Source organism: Sus scrofa, chromosome 1 (assembly GCF_000003025.6).
Source record: "Sus scrofa isolate TJ Tabasco breed Duroc chromosome 1, Sscrofa11.1, whole genome shotgun sequence".
NCBI lineage: Eukaryota > Metazoa > Chordata > Mammalia > Artiodactyla > Suidae > Sus > Sus scrofa.
The window spans coordinates 125,295,774-125,318,054 of record NC_010443.5 but is presented as its reverse complement, the minus strand read 5'-3'; the positions used below and the strand labels follow the sequence as shown (position 1 = coordinate 125,318,054).

The 22,281-nt window shown below is 36.5% G+C and overlaps 1 pseudogene; it reads left to right on the top strand.

Annotated features, from left to right (window-relative positions):
- LOC100623671 lies at window positions 566-1,616 on the top strand (annotated as a pseudogene).

The window sequence follows — 22,281 nt, the reverse complement described above, 5'->3', positions numbered from 1 at the left end:
TATATCAGATGCACTCATCTAATAGCAGAACATCGGACTTAAAAGCAACTCTTGAACCTGAGAAATAGGATTGTACATGTGGCATTTAGCATGGTACAGATGGAATGTGAACTAGACTTCTTTTCCTGAGACCTAGACTCCAGGCCAGATTCCATCACCATTAGCTTGCTGTGTAGCACTGAGCAGTACACATGCTTTCTCATCTATGAAATGAAATGAGATTCCTACATTATTTTCTAGAAATAAATTACATAATCCTAAAGAAAATATTTACTTCTGATAATGAATGAGTTGTAGAACATATTACTCCATGTACTGATTCAAAACAGAAATAGTTTTAGGGGGTGTGGGTCACCACTTCTGCCAGATAATAAATTCACAATCTTCATTACACTACTAGAGTTTTGACTTAGATACAATCAATAGGTTTACTTATAAGTAATTTAGCCCTCTAAGCCCTACCTCTTGCTCAACTCTGTGCCAAAAATGCTTAAGTGTGTGCCCATGCCATGACTAACATAGACTTGGTACATGTGCTGGGTGGAACTGACTGAACTAAAAAACCATGGCACAGGTACCAGTGGAATCTTCAGTGGAAGAAGTGAAACCCCAGTTGTTGCCGGTGGGATAACTTGTTAGAAGGCTTGGATCCCTCTGTATCCCTGAAGATACCTCAAGAGTACCTGAGGCCAGTCTTGATTGAAGCAGTGCTATGACCAGATGTCATAGTAGCTCACATTGACCCAAAGCATTTGAAGAGGAAACAGAGTGTGAATGTGTCTCTTTCAGAATAACAACCTGCTGCCGAAGGATATCCCCCCACACTTCAGATGCAACAGCAACAAGTGGCACAGTTTTCAACTGTTCAACAGAGCATGACAGACATTGAAGTCTCTGGAAATCACAACAGTTGGGTAGTAACAGGATCATGCCTTTCAAGTATGTGACATATACAATTATTTCTCCCTTCCTGGGATAAACATCCTTCATTCTCCCAATATCTGAAGATGAAGAAGGCTGTGAAATTTTTGTCTGAGCGACAGACATGTTATGTGCTGAAAAGCCATTGAAGCAGCTACAAATGAAAGTCCTGAGATAGTTTATATACTTTCCCTTCTTCCTATTGTTAGCCGAATGACTCAGGCTGGAATAAGTAGTGTCTTGGAATAGCTGAATAATGGTTTGGAAAAGAGCTTTATTCCAGAATTGGGATGATAGGTTTATTTTCCCCAAGTATAGTTGATTTACAATATTGTGCCAATTTCTGCTGTACAGAAAAGGGACCAAGTCATACATAGCTATACACTCTTTTTCTCATATCATCTCCCATCATGTTATACCCCAAGAGATTGGATACCATTCCCTGGTGTGTACAGTAGGACCTCATTGCCCATCCATTCTAAATGGCTTTATGCTCTATTGACTTATCTTGGAAAAGCTTTATTACCAGAGAATCATTCACTAATTTGGCAGCTTGCAAGAAAGTGCTCTGAACTGAGGCCTTAGTGGACAGCAAAGATGATCAGAAGGTTCCTGCTTTGAATTTATTAATTCACTGGGTCAGCAGGTATTTTCACTAACATGATTTAGATGATAAGCCTTCTTCATGTAGCTGATCTCAGGGATAGAAGATACTTTGGATGATGGCAGCCTAAGTCTGAGGAAGGGCAAGACCAATTCAAGTGCAGATTGCACCACATTGTCAACACTAAGTGGCAGGTTCTCATCTTAACCTGTGCAACTCAAGGTTGACATTCAGAAGACAGAATGTAATGACTTGAATATCTGAAGTACTTTTGGAAATTTCCACCTAGTTTTTGATGAACAGTTTAAACAGTTTTCTGAAATCTTATGCTTTTAAAACAAATTGAATGTCATTTATTGATGAGGCATCCTGCAAAGAAACTGTATAATAAAATATTACAGAGGTCCTTGCACTGTTATATTTACAGAGATACATATAAAAATTGTATTGAAAATGTGAAAAAAAACTTTCAGCAATGTGGGTCTTTAGCTTTCTATTACATTCTCCCTTATTAAAAAATTATGTCATTCCAGTGCCTTCCTCATAGATCTGTTCCACATCTTCTCTAGGCTCTACATTTTTCTTTATAAGATTAAATTCCTTGTTCTGGGCCCCTCCCACCGAACCATAGTTGGGTTAGAGAGGTGCTAACATTCACTAGGTATCAAAGCTATTATGCACCTTGTAGGGGTTATGCCTTTCACCACAGCACCTGACTGAAGGAGCAAGTAGCAGTGGCAAGCATGTACTTTCGTGTGGGTACATCCACTTGAAGGCAGTCATGCCTTTTTCTAATTCACTCTAAAGTGTAGTATAGGGTTGAGTTATTCTTGAAAATGGAGTTCACCCACTTGCCCCATGATCTGAAAAGACCTGAACTATAGCAATTCTATTAATATCCATTTTCCAGTGCCAAACATACATCACAAAACTAATTACAAGGGACTCTTGGGGGGATGATTAAAAAAAAAGGATACAAATCAGTTCCACTTAAGGGACAAACCATTCTAGGTAGCTCGGATTAAAACTTTTGCATCAGCCTATTTTGTTGGAATAACAGTACGTGATCATGAAAGACATTTTTTTTTTTTTTGCTTTTTTTTGCTTCTTTTTCAGGCCCACACCCACAGCATATGGAAGTTCTAGGCTAGAGGTCTAATCAGAGCTGTAGCTGCTGACCTAAGCCATAGCCACAGCAATGCCAGATCCAAGCTGTGTTTATGACCTACACCACAGCTTACGGCAATGCCAGATCCTTAACCCACTGAGCGAGATCAGAGATTGAACCCACAACCTCATAGATCCTGGTCGGGTTCGTTAATTGCTGAGCCATAAAGGGAACTCCCAAAAGACATATTTTTTAAAGAAAATTTATTGGTCAAAACTTCCTCAGGGCTTACTTGCACTGAATCCCTGCTGAATCATCTTGAAGGAATAAAACAAACTACGCACACTGCACTAGGCCCTAGCATGCATAGTTCAGTCAAAAGCAGATTCAAACCGTCTCTGTAGGTGCCATGTCTGGCAGAGAAAGGAAAATCTCACTGAAGCACTTGTTGATAGTCTTTCTCTTGTATGAAGAATTCGATAGACTTTTCTGCAGGTACTCAGCAATCTATTTGTGGTTTGGAACGAAAATGTGTTGTGTAAGGCTGCCCTAGATTTCATAGAAAATGTAAACTGTCTAAGTTCCCTTACGAGTAAAATCAGACTTAAAATTGTTCCCATAGCTCTCCCTTCAATCATAAGAAGCTCCCATTAGTGCCAATTAATGCTGAGACCCTGGAAGTCCATGTGCATGATTCATTCATGAGAATCCTCCTTTATAGCTGAGAAAGCAATGCAGTAGAGCAGCTCAATTAATTTCTCACCTCCTCTGCATGGACTCATACCCTGCAAACTGCTGAACTCTTATCACGGAGAAGCTTCACTCCCTCTAACCTATCCTCAGGGAACAGCGGACAAGGCAACAATGATGATGAAATCCTGCCTAACATTCCAGCTTCCATGCTTACTTGAGATCAAATTTGAGACTCTCCCTCTAACCTTCCTTTTTCCAATGAAATTTCTAATTCGATTAAGGGTGGTACAGAGGAGCCTAGACCTCTCTTACTCTGCAGTACATTGCTTTTTGTGGACACACTCTAAATCTGTAGAATATACTGCCAGTCTCATTACTAACATGACTCCAGCAATCAAACTGGCTCAAGTATTTATAAGCAGGCTATGTCAGTGATGCTGGTTTTTTACATCTATATATACATATGTTATTATCCTGAATATTTCATTGCCATAACTTTGGATACCATAGTTATTTATTAAATGATAACAGCCAACTTACCATTTTTTTTCCCAGATGCATCCTTTCTATTCTCCAACCTAAACAGGGGTCCAAAGGAGAAGTGATTGGACACTGGGTGCCAGCCACAGTCTCCCAAATCTGCTACAGTCAGAAGAGTCAAGAGAAGGTACCCACAAGTCCAGGGAGCCAAGTCACAGTGATGATCTTCAAAATGAGAAAGGGGCTCTCTCTGCCTCTGAAGGAAAAACAGTCAAGGCCCAGAAAGCTCTTTTATCCAATGAACTTGTAGGTATCTTTCTCCTCACTCCTATCCTTCTTGCTCCTAGAAGTGAGCATGAAACACTCATCAATAGAGGTGTTTTAAGCCCTGCTTTGCTTAAAGCAGCGTCAAATTCTAAACAAAAATCTTTTGGTTTTAATATTAGTTTTCATTTATTTCAGGAAGGAATGGGCTTAAATGCGATTTTGTACTTTCTATGAAGAGTAGTGCCAAGTCATACTGAAGGGGAAGCATATATGCAACCTGGGAGAATCAAATGCTTTTCAAGCAACATTAAGCCTTTTTAGAAATAATATATTTGATCAATACCCTAGCTGAGCTCTTAACAAGTATGTAACCTCAGACAAGTCCCTAAACCACTACAAGCCTCAGTCTGCTCATCTGTAAAATGAGAGCACCAGATTGGATTTTTTCTCTGGATCCTTGTAGCGCTAAGAGGCTATGATTTTATACATTAATTGCCGATGACTCTTACCTGGGTGATAAAAATCAGTGGCCTGAAACACTTGGAATCAAGGCTGTTTCCAGATTTTTTTTTCCTGGATGAAGATGGAAATAGCAATCATTACTTGGGCCTTGGGGGCTATTTGCTCATACTCAGGCTTTCTGAAAAGTTGAGATAGCATTAATTGGCTATTTTCTGGGCCTAAATCTGCTTCTAAATTGATTGGGAATTTTATATTTTCCCTATGAGATCCAGTGATGGCTGAGTACTAAAAAGAAGTCAGAGTTAAACAGGAGACATAGTTCTGCTCCCTGAAGGCCTCTAACTAGAACAAACCTCAGCCCTGCTCAAGCCTCTGGTAATTTTCTGGAGAATGCAGGGACCAAAAATTACCCAGGAAAGCTATACTTTTCTGATATGTTTAAATGAATTGAGGCAGAATTTTACATATCTCATAGCATCAAGATGATGGCAAGTAAACTGTATTAACCAACCTAAGATTTATTATTAACCATCTATACCTGACATGGTGAAAGTTATAGATGAGACTATACATCCTTTTTAAGTTTGTGATATGTGACTTTTTAAGACTATATGTTAATACCTGAAGGATTCATTGGCTTTAATGCTGTTTATTTCCTTTTAAGTTTTTTATTATGATTGATTTACAATGTTCTATCAATTTCTGTTATACAGAAAATGATGTTTATTTCTTATAAGGTGGTGTAGTCAGATTAAGTATAGGTTAATAATAATAGTTTGTTTTCTTCAGTGCAAAGAAAAAGCCCATGGACTTATGGGCAGCAGTTTCACAGGGGTTAACTATGTTCTTACAAACCTCTATTGCAAAAGATGATAGGATTTTGGCTTTGTTCCCTCAATGGCTATATAAGTGGAATAAGTGCTATAATTTCATTTCTTGTGCAAACTATTCAGATAACCCTTTACACAGAATTACAGCTTCTATTAAAAATATGTATTCTTTCCCAAAGACTTTTTACTCTCTTGTTTTAATATGAAACAATGTCAGTGCATTGGGAAAGAATTATTATCCTTGTCAACATCCTTAGGGGGCCTGATTAATATAAGAACCACTTCCTCCTGAGGAATGATAGCACAGGTTGCAAGAGCCTTCCCCACACAATTGTGTAATTCAAATCCTTTGTATGGAGTGTGTTTTTGTCAGACTGTTCAATAGTGCCTGCTGAAGAAAAGTATTCCTCTCAATTTCAATCACAAAGCAACCTCTGAGGAAATTCTCAAATCTGATAAGTAGGCTAGACTTAAAACATCATACTCACCTGTGACACTCTTGCCTCAATAGAGATGTGGAATACGAAAGAAATCTGGAGTATAAATGACAGCAAAAGGTCACCTTCTGTAGTAAAGAAGAAACAACCAGATGAACAGTGAAAATCTTAAATTCTTCTTCTACATGATAATACACCTAATAATAAAAGTTATCATGTGTGGAATACTTACCTGATGCTACCAAATCTTCTAAGTGGTTTACATATATTAACTGATTTAATCTTCCTATAAACCTTAGAAAGTTGTTAGTAGGACTATAACATGTAGATAGTTTTGGCTAGCATTTATTTTACTTAATATTGTTTTTTTTTTGCATTTTTCTCCATTTTTTTATGGCCATATCCCTGGCATATGGAAATTCCCACACCAGAGATTGAATCTGAGCTGCAGCTGTGGCAACGCCAGATCCTTTAACTCACTCTACCAGACCAGGGATGGAACACACGCCTCTGTGGCAACACAAGCCACTACAATCGGATTCTTAACCCACTGCACCAGAGCAGGAACTCATCTACATCTTTTTTTTTTTTTTTTTTTTTTTTGTCTTTTGCTTTTTAGAGCCACACCCGAAAAGCATGTGGAGTTCCTAGGCTAGGGATCAAATTGGAGCTACAGCTGCCAGCCTACACAACAGCCACAGAAATGTGGGATCCAAGCTGCATCTACAATGTACACCACAGCTCAGGGCAACGCTGGATCCTTAACCGACTGAGTAAGACCAGGGATTGAACCCACAACATCATGGTTCCTAGTCAGATTCATTTCCGCTGTGCCACGTTGGGAACTGCCTCCTCCTTTTTTAATTTTTTAATATCTGATTTTTAAAAGCTATTGACATTCCCTTGTCTGGGTAATATATTACTTTATTCATTCATTTCAGTATTGCAAACTTGGCTTGGAAATGTCCCCTTAACAAGAAAGAACAGAGAATATTCAAAAGATAGAGAGGGGACAGATAAAGGAAGAGCGTAAATTTTATTATATAGTTTCTCAATGGTTTCAGTTGTATAAGTGCCTTTTTCTTTGCTAGATGTTTACTTATGTTTGTGATTGTGCCAAAATGGCTAGTGATAGATTTGGTGTCTATTATGAGCTCTGTTGTGTGTCCATCCTCTCCTGCCCCATATGCTGAAGTCCTAGGTCTCAGTACTTCATATGTAATTATACTTGGAAATACATATTTTTAAAGAGGTAGTTAAGGTTAAATATAGTCACTGACGTGGACCTTAACCCATGTTACCGTATACAGAAATAAGAGCTCAAAAAATGTGATTAAGTGCCTGAGGGTAGGACATAATCTAATCTAATTGATGTCCTATAAGAGGAAGTTTAAAATGGGGAGACAGACTCCAGAGGCTCACACACCTGCACTGAAGGACAACCATGTGAAGTGAGTAGCCATCATCGAGACATAAAGAGTGACCCCAGAAGAAAGCAACCTTGATGGCACTTTGATCTTAGATTTCCAGCCTCTACTGCTCTGATAGAATAAGATTTATTTGTTTAAACCACCCAGTCTGTGGTATTGAGTTGTGGCAGCCCAAGCCAACTAATAGTACAGTGCCATAGAGCAAAACTACAGATGATAGTTATCATTAATTCATCCATCTCCTCTTTAATTAGCCCAAAGAAATTTGCATTGAGGAAAACCAGGTCCTAATAAGCCCTTAGGACCTAGGTCTTGAAAGTGGTCAAAGTCACCAAGCCCTATGTCCACAAGTAATTTAACCCTAGTTACTTAGTAACAATAATGAAAATCTGTGTGGAGTGTCTAGCAGAAGAAGGGTGACTTTTATAGACCCACCTGAGTAGCATTCACTGTTCTTCAGTCCTAGGAACTTCTGGTCATGGTGGCACTCCATGGCTATGGACACACTCAGGCCCATTCACAGTGAGACTCAGAGCAGTAACTACACAGAGAATAAACTCTCAGTAGCCTGCTTTCTATGCCAGAGTTGGGTCTTGAAACAAGCCCTCCTGATCCCACTGTTTACTTTTTCACAGCATAGGCTTCAACAATTGTAGAACATTCTGGCATTGGAGTATGTATTCAATATTAATTATGTGACTAGTAAGTACAGTGCTTGAGGTAGAGTGAGAAGGATCTGAAATAATATCGACACAACTGAACTTACCTTTTTCGAAGGAATCCAAAGTGCCAATTAAATGAAATCTGTGAACTTGCCACATTATTATGCTGGATGGTCCTTATGCATCCTGGAAAATAAGCCTGTTTTTAGATTCTATCTTTTAGATACATTATACAACCCTTTATAACAGTGCCTTGATTAAAAACTCATAAAAGATAAAAGCATATAGTATCATTTTTAGACGCAGATACATTCAATCACATGTCTGTACACACACACACACACACATGCAAACATTCCTACAGATACTGTCATTGGTTACACATTAAAAGTGAGATCACTTTCAATATTGAGAAATATTTTCTTATATAGTTCATCTTAATCTCCAATAAAGCAATTTATCTATTTCTTCCTTTAAGGTCCCTGGTACAAAGAGGGAACGACTGGTTCCAATTCTTTTTATGTTAGCTTTTCACATACAGGGGGACTTAACATGGTGAAATAGGTCATGCCTGTCAATTACAATAGCAGACTTGAATTTTATATGACTTTGATTCTTTTAACTCCCTGCATCTGGGAAATAGAGGATGGGGAATAATCGGTGTTTGGCAAGATTTCATACATTGTCCATAATCTTTTCTTTCAACAAAAATTTGTCCTCATTAGATTTGTCCTAATTATTTAGTAAAATGTCCTATTTAGTAAAATTTTACTGATTATTTACTAAATAACCAGTAAAATTTCCTCTGTTTGTGACTGAAGAAAAAAATTCATGAAAAAGGGACAACCAAGACCTTCATACTCGCCCTATGTTTATGTTTTATTAAAACTGTGTAAAACACTTTTTGTTAAACACAGTTGACCCTTGTGATTCTTGAATTGTTAGCCTTTAGAACAACACTAAAGGACTTGGGGGTTTGGCTCCTATGGAATAGCTTAATTAGACCAACCCTCCCAATGGTAACAGTTATCAAACCTAAACAAAATAAAAAAAAAACCTATTTGAAGGCACTGAAGGGTGACTAAAACCAAGCAGAATCTGGGGAGGAGACTGCTTTTGAAAGGTGAGCTAAAGAGGTGAAACTTGCCATTTGTGGTTCTTTGACTGAAAAATATCAAATATAGCATAAAGATACAACTTTACATGCTTCAGGTATCAGATAATATAGTTTGGGGTTGAAAGAGCAATAGAGAAATTTGGGAGAAAATCTTGAAAGGGAAGGGATTATGGAGGGGATGAACCCCAAATTAAGTGTGCGAAATTTATCCAGTCTCTTGGCTGACCACTTAACTAACTGCAAGGGAAACAGAGGGGTCTAGAAAAAACAAACAAACAAAAACAATGGAAGCCAAAATTACTGAGTGGAGAATTCAGCAACTGCCAATGTAGAGAAGACAAAGTTTGATTATCAAGTTAAGTGCCTGCTAGAATTTAAAAAAAAAAAAATTCTTCTGAATATGTCTATTACCTGACTGTATCACAAATATTTGTATATATCCAACTCATCAAATTATACACATAAAGATATGTAGTTCTTTTTATATCAATTTCACTTTAATTAAAGCTGCTTAAAACAGAGAAATATAAAATAATTCAGTCTTTATACTGTCATTAATAATGTCTAGTAGCCAAATAAAAATCAGTAGGCATGTAAAAATAAAAGAAAAAGTGATCCTGGCTCATAAAAAATCACTGGAAACACACCACAAGGCGAGCCAGATGTTGTAATGAGCAGACAAAGACTTCAAAATAACATATAAGTATGTTTAAGTTCTCAAAGAGAAGTAGGTGCACAATAGAGGAACAGATGGAGAATCTGAGCACAGTAAAAAAAAAAAGAACAAAACGGGAATTATAGACCTGAAAAGTACAATAATTGAAATATTCACAGGAGGAGCCTCAAAACAGGTTTGACTGGTGTAAGCAAGAGTCAATAAACTTGAAGAAAGATCAATAAAATTATCCAATATAAATAACAAAGAGAACTAAGAGCAAGAAGAAACTTGAACAGAGCCTCAGCAGTCTGTGGGACAACAGCAATTAAGTCTAACATACATGTAATTTGAATCCCAGGAGGCAAGACAAGAGCGAATAGGATCAAATAACAACAAAACCAAAATAAATTGAAAAAATGATGGCTGCAAACTTCTCAAATTTGCTGAAAACCATCAGTTTTAGGTTAAAGAAACATATGGATAGAAAGAAGTACAAATATAACAAAAATCCCAAAGTACATCTTAGTCAAACTGTCGCAATCCAAAGCTAGAGTGAAAATCTTGAAAGTAGCTGCAAGAGACAAAAAGACACAATGCCTACAAGGACAAGCAATAGTAATGAAGTTAACTTTTTGAAATGTAGAAGAGAAAATTGAATAATATTTTTAAAGTGCTAAAGTAAAAGTAAAAATTTTTCCTAAATCAGAATTCTATATAAGAATGTTACACTTCCCAAATGAAAGTGAAATAAATATATTTTAGAATGAAAAACGTAAAACAGAATTTGTTTCCAAAAGACTCATACTACAAGAAATACTAAATTAAGATGTTGAGAACTTCCATATGACCCCACAATCCCACTCTTGGGCATCTATCCGGACAAAACTCTACTTAAAAGAGACACGTGCACCCGCATGTTCATTGCAGCACTATTCACAATAGCCAGGACATGGAAACAACCCAAATGTCCATCAACAGATGATTGGATTCGGAAGAGGTGGTATATATACACAATGGAATACTACTCAGCCATAAAAAAGAATGACATCATGCCATTTGCAGCAACATGGATGGAACTAGAGACTCTCATACTGAGTGAAATGAGCCAGAAGACAAAGACAAATACCATATGATATCACTTATAACTGGAATCTAGTATCCAGCACAAATGAACATCTCCTCAGAAAAGAAAATCATGGACTTGGAGAAAGACTTGTGGCTGCCTGATGGGAGGGGGAGGGAGTGGGAGGGATCGGGAGCTTGGGCTTATCAGACACAACTTAGAATAGATTTACCAGGAGATCCTGCTGAATAGCATTGAGAACTATGTCTAGATACTCATGTTGCAACAGAACAAAGGGTGGGGGAAAAAATGTAATTGTAATGTATACATGTAAGGATAACCTGACCCCCTTGCTGTACAGTGGGAAAATAAAAAAAAAAAAAAAAAGATGTTGAGGCTGAAGGGAAATGACACTAGGTGGTGAGTAGGATCTATGAGAAAGAAGGAATCTCTCTTTAAACTATAAATATGTGGATAAATATATATATATATATATATATATATATAAAACCTAGAACTATCTATATAGTTTGTCTTATCTATCTACTTACCTATCTACCTATGTTTTCTTAAAAGAGTTAGGATGATTTAATGCACAAATTAGAATATTGCATCATGTAGTTTACAATGTTTGTACATATATATGCAATCTATAATTTCACAGAATAGCAATCATAGCACAAAATATTGGAGTATGGTGATAAATGCAACAAAACTGTTTTAAGATTCTAATATTTTATGTGAGTTAGTATAGTGGTAGCTCTAAGTAAATTATGATAAGTAAAAGTTATTGTAATTCTCAGAGCAACCTATAAAAATAATGCAAAGAAGTGTAGTTAAAAAACTAATGCAATATTACATTTTTGGATACCCCCCAAAAAAGCAGGGGAGTATACATAGAAGAACAAAAATTGATGATACAAATGAAAAAAAGCATAATTGTCAACTTAAATCCAGTCATATCATTGATTACATTAAATATAACAAACACTACAATTAAAAGGCAGAGATTGTCAGACTGGATACAACAGTAATACCCAGCCACATGTTATCTAGAAGAGACACTCCTTAAATACAAAGAAACAAATAAATTAAATGTAAAACGATGGGAAAAATAGCTCATGAAAATATGGCTTTGTTTAGACTAAAAATATTAACACAAATAAATATGAGCATTTCATATTGATAAAAGGGTGAATGCATCATGAAGATATAGCATTTATGATTTGCTTTACATGTGATGAATTACTTTGCATCCAGATTGTCTATTTCAGTAAGAACAAAATGCTGCCTCTTTCATAATGTATGCTGTCTAAAGTAATCAACCTCTCATCAGGGAGCTGGATGATCGCCCTGCGAAATGGTGCCATACTGGGGTTTCAGTGTTGGTCTCTGCTGTTGGTGGACTGGACACTCAGCAGTAGTCACACATAGCCAGGACAGCCTTGGTGAATGGAAATCCATGTTGCTCAACCCATGCATTATTTCCACCCTTGCCACTATGGCCATTTTGTTCATGAGCCCACTAGGCAATAACAGGGGTGACTGGGGAACAAGGATGACTGGTATCGAAAAAATGGGCTATCATATCCACTTGATTATTAAAATTCTCCTCCAATGAGGTCACCTTTTGGTAAGCATTCACTTGGGACACAGATACGTTCAGGATATTTGCCCATTCAGAGAGGTCTATAGCATCTCTTTGCCAAATCTCCTTGTCACCAATTTTCCAATCATGTTCCTTCCATGTTCCTAAACATCCAGCCAAAAAATTATCCGCAGACCATAGGTCAGTATATAATTGTACATCTAGCCATTTTTCCTTCCAGTGAAAGTGAGCAACAGGTGCATTGCTCAGAGTTCGGCCCACTGGAAGGATTTGCCTTCTCCACTGTCCTTCAGAGATATCTCAGAATGGGGCTGTAGTGCTATAGCTGTTCACTTTGAGATGGTGCCTGTATATTGTGCAGAATCATCTGCAAACCAGGCCCAAGTCTTCTCTTCACCTGATAATTGACTGTGGAGAGCTCCCCATGAACCACAGGTATAGGAGGAGAGAGAGAAAATAATGTAGCAGGAATGGAAATCATGGGCGTTTTGACCACTTATTCATGTAACTTACTTTTGATTTCAGAGTTTATTTGGTCCTGATAACTTACTTTTGATTTCAGAGTTTATTTGGTCCTGATGTTGTATTTGATGATGGAGCATTGCTGATCATGACCAATATTATCGTTTGGTGGGTCAAATAACATGGTGAGCAGTTCATGTTGAATGATAAGTTAGTGATCAATGGTTAAGAGCTCAGTTTCTACTAAGGGCTAGTAGCAGATCAAGAGAAGTTAGTGATCAATGGGTAAGAGCTCAGTTTCTACTAAGGGCTAGTAGCAGATCAAGAGCTATTTCTCAAAAAAAGAGTAGGTATCCCCAGAAGATATGGGGCTTTGCTCTAAAATCCCAAGAGTGTGTATCATGATTCACAAATAGGGGCTTCCAAAGGCTCCAAACACCATCCCTATCGTCCATGGACATTTCAAATCCCTTGGATCTGCTGGATCAGCTTGTACAGCAGGCTGGACCTGTTGCAGAGCCTTCTGTTAATCTGGGCCCTTTTCAAAACTAGAAGATTTTCAGGTCACTCCATAAATGCACTGGTGTAACACTCAAAATGAGTAATACGTTGCTTTCAAAATCCAAAGGGGGCTACTAGGCATTGTGTGTTTTTTTTTTTTTTCTTTTTCTTTTTTTTTTAGTTGTAGGTGGTACCAGATACAATAATTTATCCTTCACCTCAGAAGGGATATCTCAACATATCTCACACCAAGAAATTTCACTGTGGAGTAAGGCCCCTGATTAAGTCCCATCCTCTGACATGCAGATATATTACCAATAAGTCTGGAGCCATTGATACCTCTTCCTCACTAAGTCAAAGCAACATACTATAATCCCTTGCATTGTGGAAGGGCAAGGCAATCAAGACCCTTACAAACTAAATTATGACATAAACCTGGACAGTTGATAGACTCTGAGGTAGTACAGTGAATGCATATTCCTAGCTTTGCCAGCTGAAAGCAAACTGCTTCTGGTGGTTCTTATTAACAGGTACAGGGGGGAAAGTATTTGCCAGATCATTAGCAACACATCAGGTACTAGGAGATGTGTTAATTTGTTCAGGAAATAAAATCACATCTGGTACAGCAGCTGTAGTTGGTGTCACAATCTGATTAAGTTTATGATAATCTACAGTTATTCTCCAAAATGTGTCTGTCTTCTGCATAGATAAATTTTTGGCAGTGCACCTAGGTTTTTCCTTAAGGGAACCTGGCCTTCCCTTCATTTAAGGGGCTTTGGGTCTATAAACTGGCCCAAATCTGAGGACTGAATGAAGGATATTGTAAGCAGATAGGGTAGGGGGTCTCCAGACAAAGAAAACCAGACATGGCTTTCTTGACATAAGAAAAACTATTTTTAACTTAAGCTATTTTGTGATCCAGGCTGGCTTGCCCTTAAACAGGTATCAGTAATAATAATGTTAGGAAAACTAAAGGACAAAATTATTAGGCAAGAGAAGAATAAGAGCAAAGATGACAATCGGTTGTTAAGACTCCCAGTTCTGTTCTGATGATAAAACTAGCCTAAAACGCTGTCTTGAGGTATTTTACACAATTTAAATCCCTCCCTGGGGGTGCTCAACCACCAGATCAAGTGGAATCTAAAGGATGATGATGTTGACTTTTTCCAAGCCCCATGATTTCAAACAACTAAAGCTTGGACTCTGTCAACCACCCAAATACCTTCATGAATATGCCATGTACCCATAGCTTAAAACTTCCCCAATTTTGATGTTCGGGGAGACATCCCTGGTGTTCTCCTTTATTGCTACAAGTAATTAATCCTTCCTTCTCTCAGTCTTTGGCTTGGTTTTATCTTTGGTTCAACACCCACCAAGAGGCAAACCCAGCTTTTGGGTAACACTATGACTCTGTTTTTGTGATTCAGATTAGACTTTTTTCACTTGACCTTAACCTAGAACTTTCCTATTTACACAGATAGAGAAAAAAAAATTAATATGTTTCTTACCTTTTTCAATTCCAGGAACACTATGATCAAGAAGCCAATCCCACAAACTGGCATGAGTCAGACTGTTCTGGATGCTGCTTTGACTCTGCTGTGCATTATAGTAGGCACACCCACCTGGTCTCTGGTGTTTGAGTGCCACAACTTGGTTCCTGCCACTACAGGATCCAATTACTCCTATAGCATTAAAATTTCTAAATTCGGTAACCGCAATTCTCACTATAAGGTTTGGTTGACAGAGAAAAGCAATCACAGAGTTCTTCAAAGATGCTGGGACTCTCCTCACAAATTTATTTCTTACAGTCCTGGTGAAAGGTTGGTCTTTAAGACTCTCCCAGGTTAGATAATTAGGTCTTAAATAATAAATCTACTCTAACATTCAAGTTTCCCTAAGTCTTTGAATCTTTGCCTCTACGTTAAACCAAGGTGAGTCTGATATTTCTAACATGCTCACTAAAAGCCATCTTTTGGTCCATGTATCACAAACCAACCAACCAAAGTCTTAGAAGCCTTTCTCACTCTCAGGGATGTAAACAAAAATAAACTAAAAATGGATTAAAGACCTAGATATAAGACCAGACACTATAAAACTCTTAGAGGAAAACATAGGCAAAACACTCTCTGACATAAATGACAGCAACATCTTCTCAGATCCACCTCTTAGAGTATTGACAATAAAAATAAAAATAAACAAATGGGACCTAATCAAACTGAAAAGTTTCTGCACAGCAAAGGAAACCCTAAACAAAACACAAAGACAACCCACAGAATGGGAGAAAATCTTTGCAAGTGAATCAACTGACAAGGGATTAATCTACAAAATTTATAAATACCTTCTGCAGCTCCATACCAAAAAAATAAACAACACTATCAAAAAATGAGCAGAAGATCTAAACAGACAGTTCTCCAAAGAAGACATACGGATGGTCAAAAAACACATGAAAAGATGTTCAACATCACTCATTATTAGAGAAATGCAAATCAAAAACTCTGTGAAGTCCCCCCTTACACCAGCCAGAATGGCTATCATCAAAAAGTCTACAAACAATGAGTGTTAGAGAGGGTGTGGAGAAAATGGAACCCTGGTACACTGTTGGTGGCATTGTAAATTGGTGCAACACTGGAAAACAGTATGGAGATTCCTCAGAAAACTAAAAATAGAACTACCATTTGATCCAGCAATCCCACTTCTGGGCATCTAGCCAGAGAAAGCCATGGCTTGCAGACACATGTACTCTGATGTTCATTGCAGCACTATTTGTAATAGCCAAGACATGGAAACAACCTAAATGTCCATCGACAGAGGAGTGGATCAAGAAGAAGTGGTACATATACACAATGGAATATTACTCAGCCATTCAAAGGAATGAAACACCGGCATTTTTAGCAACATGGATGGACCTAGAAATTATCATGCTAAGTGAAGTAAGCCATACAATGAGACACCAACATCAAATGCTTTCACTGACATGTATAATCTGAAAAAAGGATGGACTGAACTTCTTTGCAGAACAGATGCTGACTCACAGACATTGAAAAACTTATGGTCTCCAGAGGAGACAGTTTGGGGGGTGGGAGGATGTGCTTGGGTGGTGGGATGGAAATCCTATGAAATCAGATTGTTATGATCATTATGCAACTACAGATGTGATAAATTCATTTGAGTAATAAAAAAAAGAGATGTAATATTAGATGCCAAATCTCTGCTGAGTGGGCTGGTATCAATAAATTCTGCCTGATCCAACTTTGTGTTCCTTCTACCATTATTGCACCCACTTAGTATCCATTCCCATACATGTTCCCCAATTGTTGTCTAAGTTAGAAAACTCAAGTAGTTTTTTTGGAGTGTGGTGTACTTCCTTACAGGTAGCAACTTGTATCTCACCTTTAGGGACCTGTGGGGTTTGAGTCTAGTTAGACCTATACACAAAGAAAGGTGGTGGGGATGTATCTTGAGGAAAACCAGTGTTGTTATTCATGACAACTGTCTGGGGGCAGCCCTTACTGTTTCCTTAGACAATGCAGAGTTAATTTTTTCAGACTGGGTAGAGAGGCCACTTCCACAGAGGCTGGTTCCAAGGGCAGAAAAGGCTTATCAGCATTTAGGGTTCAATGTTTCCACTTCATTAAGATCTACCAGTGTATTTTATTCCAAATTTCAGGATCCCATTCCTTTCCAATTAAAGTCTTCACTTTAATTGCAGACACCCTTGTACTATAACACACCCAGTTGCAGGATGAGATGTTGGGTTTGATTTTTCAGAAATTTTTAGCTCTTAGCTATAAGAGATAAGGGTCTCCTTCAGTAAACACATAGAAGCTTTCAGATAATAAATTCAGTACTTGAGCTGGGAATTTGAATCCTTGATCACATCCTTTTTTTTTTTTTTAAGGAATATTCAATAGCAATCTCTATATTACCAGATCACACCATCAACTATCAGTGCTCTCTTCAATACTGGGAATAGAGTAATTAATATCTCTAAATCTAATCAGACTACATAGCCAATTTCAGAAACTCAAGAATCAATTTAGAAAATTCATCCTTAAATTTATGTTCCTCAAGAACCACTCTCTGTATTGATATTTCACTAATGAATTATGTGAAACATTTAGTGAAAATAATACCAATGTTAAATCATTTCAGGTAATAGAGGAGGAGGAAATATCTCAAAAATAATTTCATGAGGCCACAAAATCCTGATAAGAAAATCTTACAAAGACATTGCAAGATAATTATAGAGCATTAGCCCTCATAAACTCAGTGCACAAATCCTTAACAAAATATTAGCAAAGAAAATGTAACAATTTCTAAAAAATGAGAATGCACCATGGCCAAGTGGTATTTATCCAAGTAATTCAAGATTGTTCTAACACTTAAAATCAATTTAATGAAATCAATATAATGCCAAAAAAAGAAAACTCTATAACATGTTGAATACAATTATTTTAATTATATAGCCAAAATATATGACCAAATATAAAACCCATTCATGATATAGAAGAAGAAACTCTCTTAGAATAAAAGGGAATTTCTTCATTCTGAGAAATGGCACCCATGAAAAATCTATAACTTACATCATACATAATATTCTCCCTAAGATTGGGATTTATGCATGATTATCTGTCCTTACCATCTCTATTCAACATTTTATTGGAGGACCTGGCCATTGCAATAAATGAAGAAAAAAGAAAAAAATGCATTTGGACTGGAATGAAAAAAGTTAAATCATCCCTATTCAGAGACAATATAATAGGTTTTTATTTTAAAAAAAAGAAAGAAAAAAGGAAAAACTAAAGAATTAGCAACAAAAAAGCTTCTCAGAGTTCCTGTCATGGCTCAGTGGTTAATGAATCCAACTAGGAAGCATGATGTTGCAGATTGGATCCCTGGTCTTGTTCAGTGGGTTAAGGATCCGGTGTTGCTGTGAGCTGTGGCATAGGAGGCAGACATGGCTCGGATCCCGCGCTGCTGAGGCTTTGGCTTAGGCTGGAGGCTTTAGCTCCCATTCAACCCCTAGCCTGGGAACCTCCATATGCTGTGGGCGCAGCCCTTGAAAAGGCAAAAAGACCAAAAAAAAAAAAAAAAAAGCTTCTCAAACTAATAAATGATTCATAAGACCTGAGTTTATCAGATCAATATAAAAATTATATTTGTATATACTAGAAGCAAACAATTGGAAAATAAAAAACTAAATTATATAAAATATTCACAAAGTGTAAGGGAATATATTTTTTAAAGTCACACAAAACCTATATTTTTAAAATCATGGAACATTGCTGAAATAAATGGAGACACATATCTATGACTTGAAAGGACCCAATATTTTAATGATTTCTATTTATCCAAAATGAATCTATAGATTATATATACTCTCAATCAAAATCCTGGAGGCATTTTTATAGAAATTGATAAATCTAAACAAAAATATTTGTGAATATGCAAAGAACCTAGAATTTTCAAAATGGTCTTGGGAAAATAAGAAAAAAAGCTGGAAGGCTTGCACTATATGACTTCAAGACTTAGTGTAAGTTATTTTGATTAAAATAGCATAGAACTGTCATAAAAATAGACAAATAGATGAAGGAAATAGAGTAGAGGGTTCAAATGAACCCATATTAACACAGAAAATTGACTTTCAATAAAGGTACCAACTTGATTTAATGAGGAAAATTGTTGTCTTCTCAACAATGGTGCTTGGACCAGTGAATATCCATTGGGAAACAAACAAGCAAAAATTTAGCCCCAACTTTCTCACACAATACACAAAAAAGAATTTGTTATGGATTTTAGAAGATAATATTTTAATATACAATATATAATATATTATATATAATATTTTCATCATTATTAAAAGTAAAAACATGAATAGGAAAGCCATAGTATAGGAGAAAAATATAAAAATGTATATTTACAAAATAAGTCTGACATAGGACTCGTATACAGCATATATTTAGAATTCCCATGACTCAATAATAAAACAAAGTTAATTCAATGAAATTATGGGCCAAAGATGTGAAAAGACACATCACAAATTAGGTTACCAAATGGTCAATAAAGATATGAAAAAGTACTCAGCATGATTAATCATTAGGGAAATGTAAATTAAAATGATACATAACTATAAGCCCCGTAAAATGGCTAAAATATAAGACTAACAACATTGATATTGCAAGGACCTGGAACAACTGGAACTCTCATATATCACTGGTAGAAATGTAAAATGGTATAACCATTTTGAAAAAAAAAGTTTGGTAGTTTCCTCTAAATCATCTCCTCTTTGACCTAGCATTACAATTCTGGATATTTACCTAAGAAAAATGAAAATGAATGTCCACACAATGACTTAGATGAATATATCCATAGCAGCTTTAATCACAATAGCCAAAAACTGGAAGCAATCCAAATGTACATTCTTCAGAAAAATAGATAAACAAGCTATTGAATAGCCATAGAACAGAAGACTACTCAACAATGATGAATGACTTGTGGTTCATTCAGGAACATGGATGACTCTCCCAAATAATGTACAGAGAGAAAGAAGGAAGACACGAACAGTATACATTGAATGATTCCATGTATGTTAAATTTTAGGACAGGCAAAACTTATCTAAAGTGAGAAGAAAATCATATTACTCTCTGCCTGGTTTGGGATGAAGGGGATGTGATTGGAATGGGATGCAACACAACTTTCTAGGGAAACAAGAAGAACCCACATTATGATAAAGGTTCAGATTATGGATTACTCAGTTGCATCCATTTTTCCAGAATTGTACATCTAATATTTGTGTATTTTAGCATATGAATTTGCCTCAACAAAAAAGAAATTAAAATACTACTACTACCACTCTTATTACTACTACTGCTACCACAGCTGCTACTACAGCTACCACAGCTGCTACTACTGCTAAAGTGGTGAATATAAAATGAATGAAAGTATAGAGATAATAAGAATGGCTGGTATTGATAATTGTAGAAGCTAGATAATAGGCCCCTGATATTTCACTATATTATTTTGTTTACTTTTATAAGTTTAAAATTTCCTATAATAGAAATATTAAAAATAATTTGATAAGCAATACAAATAAATAACATGACAATGATTGAAAAATGGTGTTATCCAGTAATCATGTAAGACTCAAAACCTTATACTTTATCTAAAAAAAACCTAGGAGTTCCCATCATGGTTCAGTGTAATGAACCCGACTAGTATCCTTGAGGACGAGGGTTCAGTCCCTAGCCTTGCTCAGTGGGTTAAGGATCCGGCGTTACCATGAGCTGTGGTGTAGGTCGCAGAAGAGGCTCAGATCCAGCATTATCTGCAGTTGTGGCATAGGCTAGTGTTTACAGCTCCAATTGGAATCTCCATGTGCCATGGGTGCAGTCCTAAAAAGACAAATAAAATAAAATAAAATAAAAAAATCTAATCGTTCATGGATACATATAAAATCGGTTACTTAAAAATCAATTGGAACAAATTAATAATAAGAAGACAACCCAATTCAACAGCGGAAAAAAACCTAAATAGACACTTCACTAAAATATACAGATGGCCAATAAGCATATGAAAAGATGCTCAACAGTATGAGTAATTAGGGAGATGCAAAATAAAATGGCAATGATATGTCACTACACATCCATTAAAATAACTAAAATGAAAAAGATTAACAATACCAAGTGCTAATAAGGATTTGGAATTACTGGGAATGCAAAGTTAAACATAATTTTCAAACTACTAGCATTTTCACTCCTAGATATTGACACAAGGAAAATAAATCATGCCCACACAAGGACCTGTAAGGGAATGTTCATAGTTTTATTCAAACAATCCGAATATTTGTCTACTGAAGAATGGACAAATTTTGGAATATCCATAAAATGAAATGCAATGTAGCAAGAAAAGAAAGACACTACTGATATATCATGCCAGAACTTCAACAGCACTTTTTTAAGTAAAGTAAAAGAGAAACAAACTATTACATATTCTATACTTCTCATATGAAAACCTAGGAAAGGGAAAAATACAGTGATGAAAAGCAGAGCAGTGGTTGCCAGGATTCAGTGGGTGGGAGGAGACATTGACTTCAAGGTACATACAAAAACTTGTTTGGATAAAGCAAATATTTTGTATCATGATTGCAGTATAGCAATATCATAGCTATCCCTTTGACAAAACTCATGAAATCAGAAAATTAAAACAGGCATATTTTGCAAGTTAAAAAATATATTGAGAATGCATTTTTGCACACTCAGAATCTATTTTCTGTGGGAAGTATAATTTTCTTCTTAGTACTGTTTCTGACTACATGGCAACTATGATCACAGAAATTGCAGTAGTACAAAACCTATTAAACATGAAGATACAGAATGGAGATTAGGCTTATAATGTGGCACAAACAGTAAAAGCCCCAAGAAACACAAAGCTCTACTAAGACACAGTCCTATGACTCACTTATAGTAAAATGTATTCTCACTGAAAGTGCTAATGGACTCTGGTGGCTTTAAAGACACAGTTCCCAAGTCAACTCTATAAACAGAGATCAACTTATAAGATATCGTACTTGCTAACAACTGTACCTCACATGGTTACAAAGCGCTTCTGCAGGAAGTTGTTTCATAATGTTATTTCACAGTTGGATTAGTGGTAGTATCAAAGTATTCTAAAAGTCTTTTTTTTTGGACAATTGTTTTAAAGATAAAAAAATTCAAAATATATCTTAATAGCATTGCTGGGAATTCAAGTGTAAAGTGTAAATAATCTTCCTAACATCCTCTTTAAACTCTGAGTTACTATTTTTGGTAGCAGAGGCCTTAGAATGCAAGGGGACTATGGGCATTCTTGGTTTTCAGTATAGCCTTGCATATAGAAAGCTGGCAATTCCAGGCTGCTGACAGTTTCCTAGCAAAGTTTATACCCAATTAGGACAGTCTGGCAGCAGTACAGGAAAGAAATGACAAAATGGATCTAGGT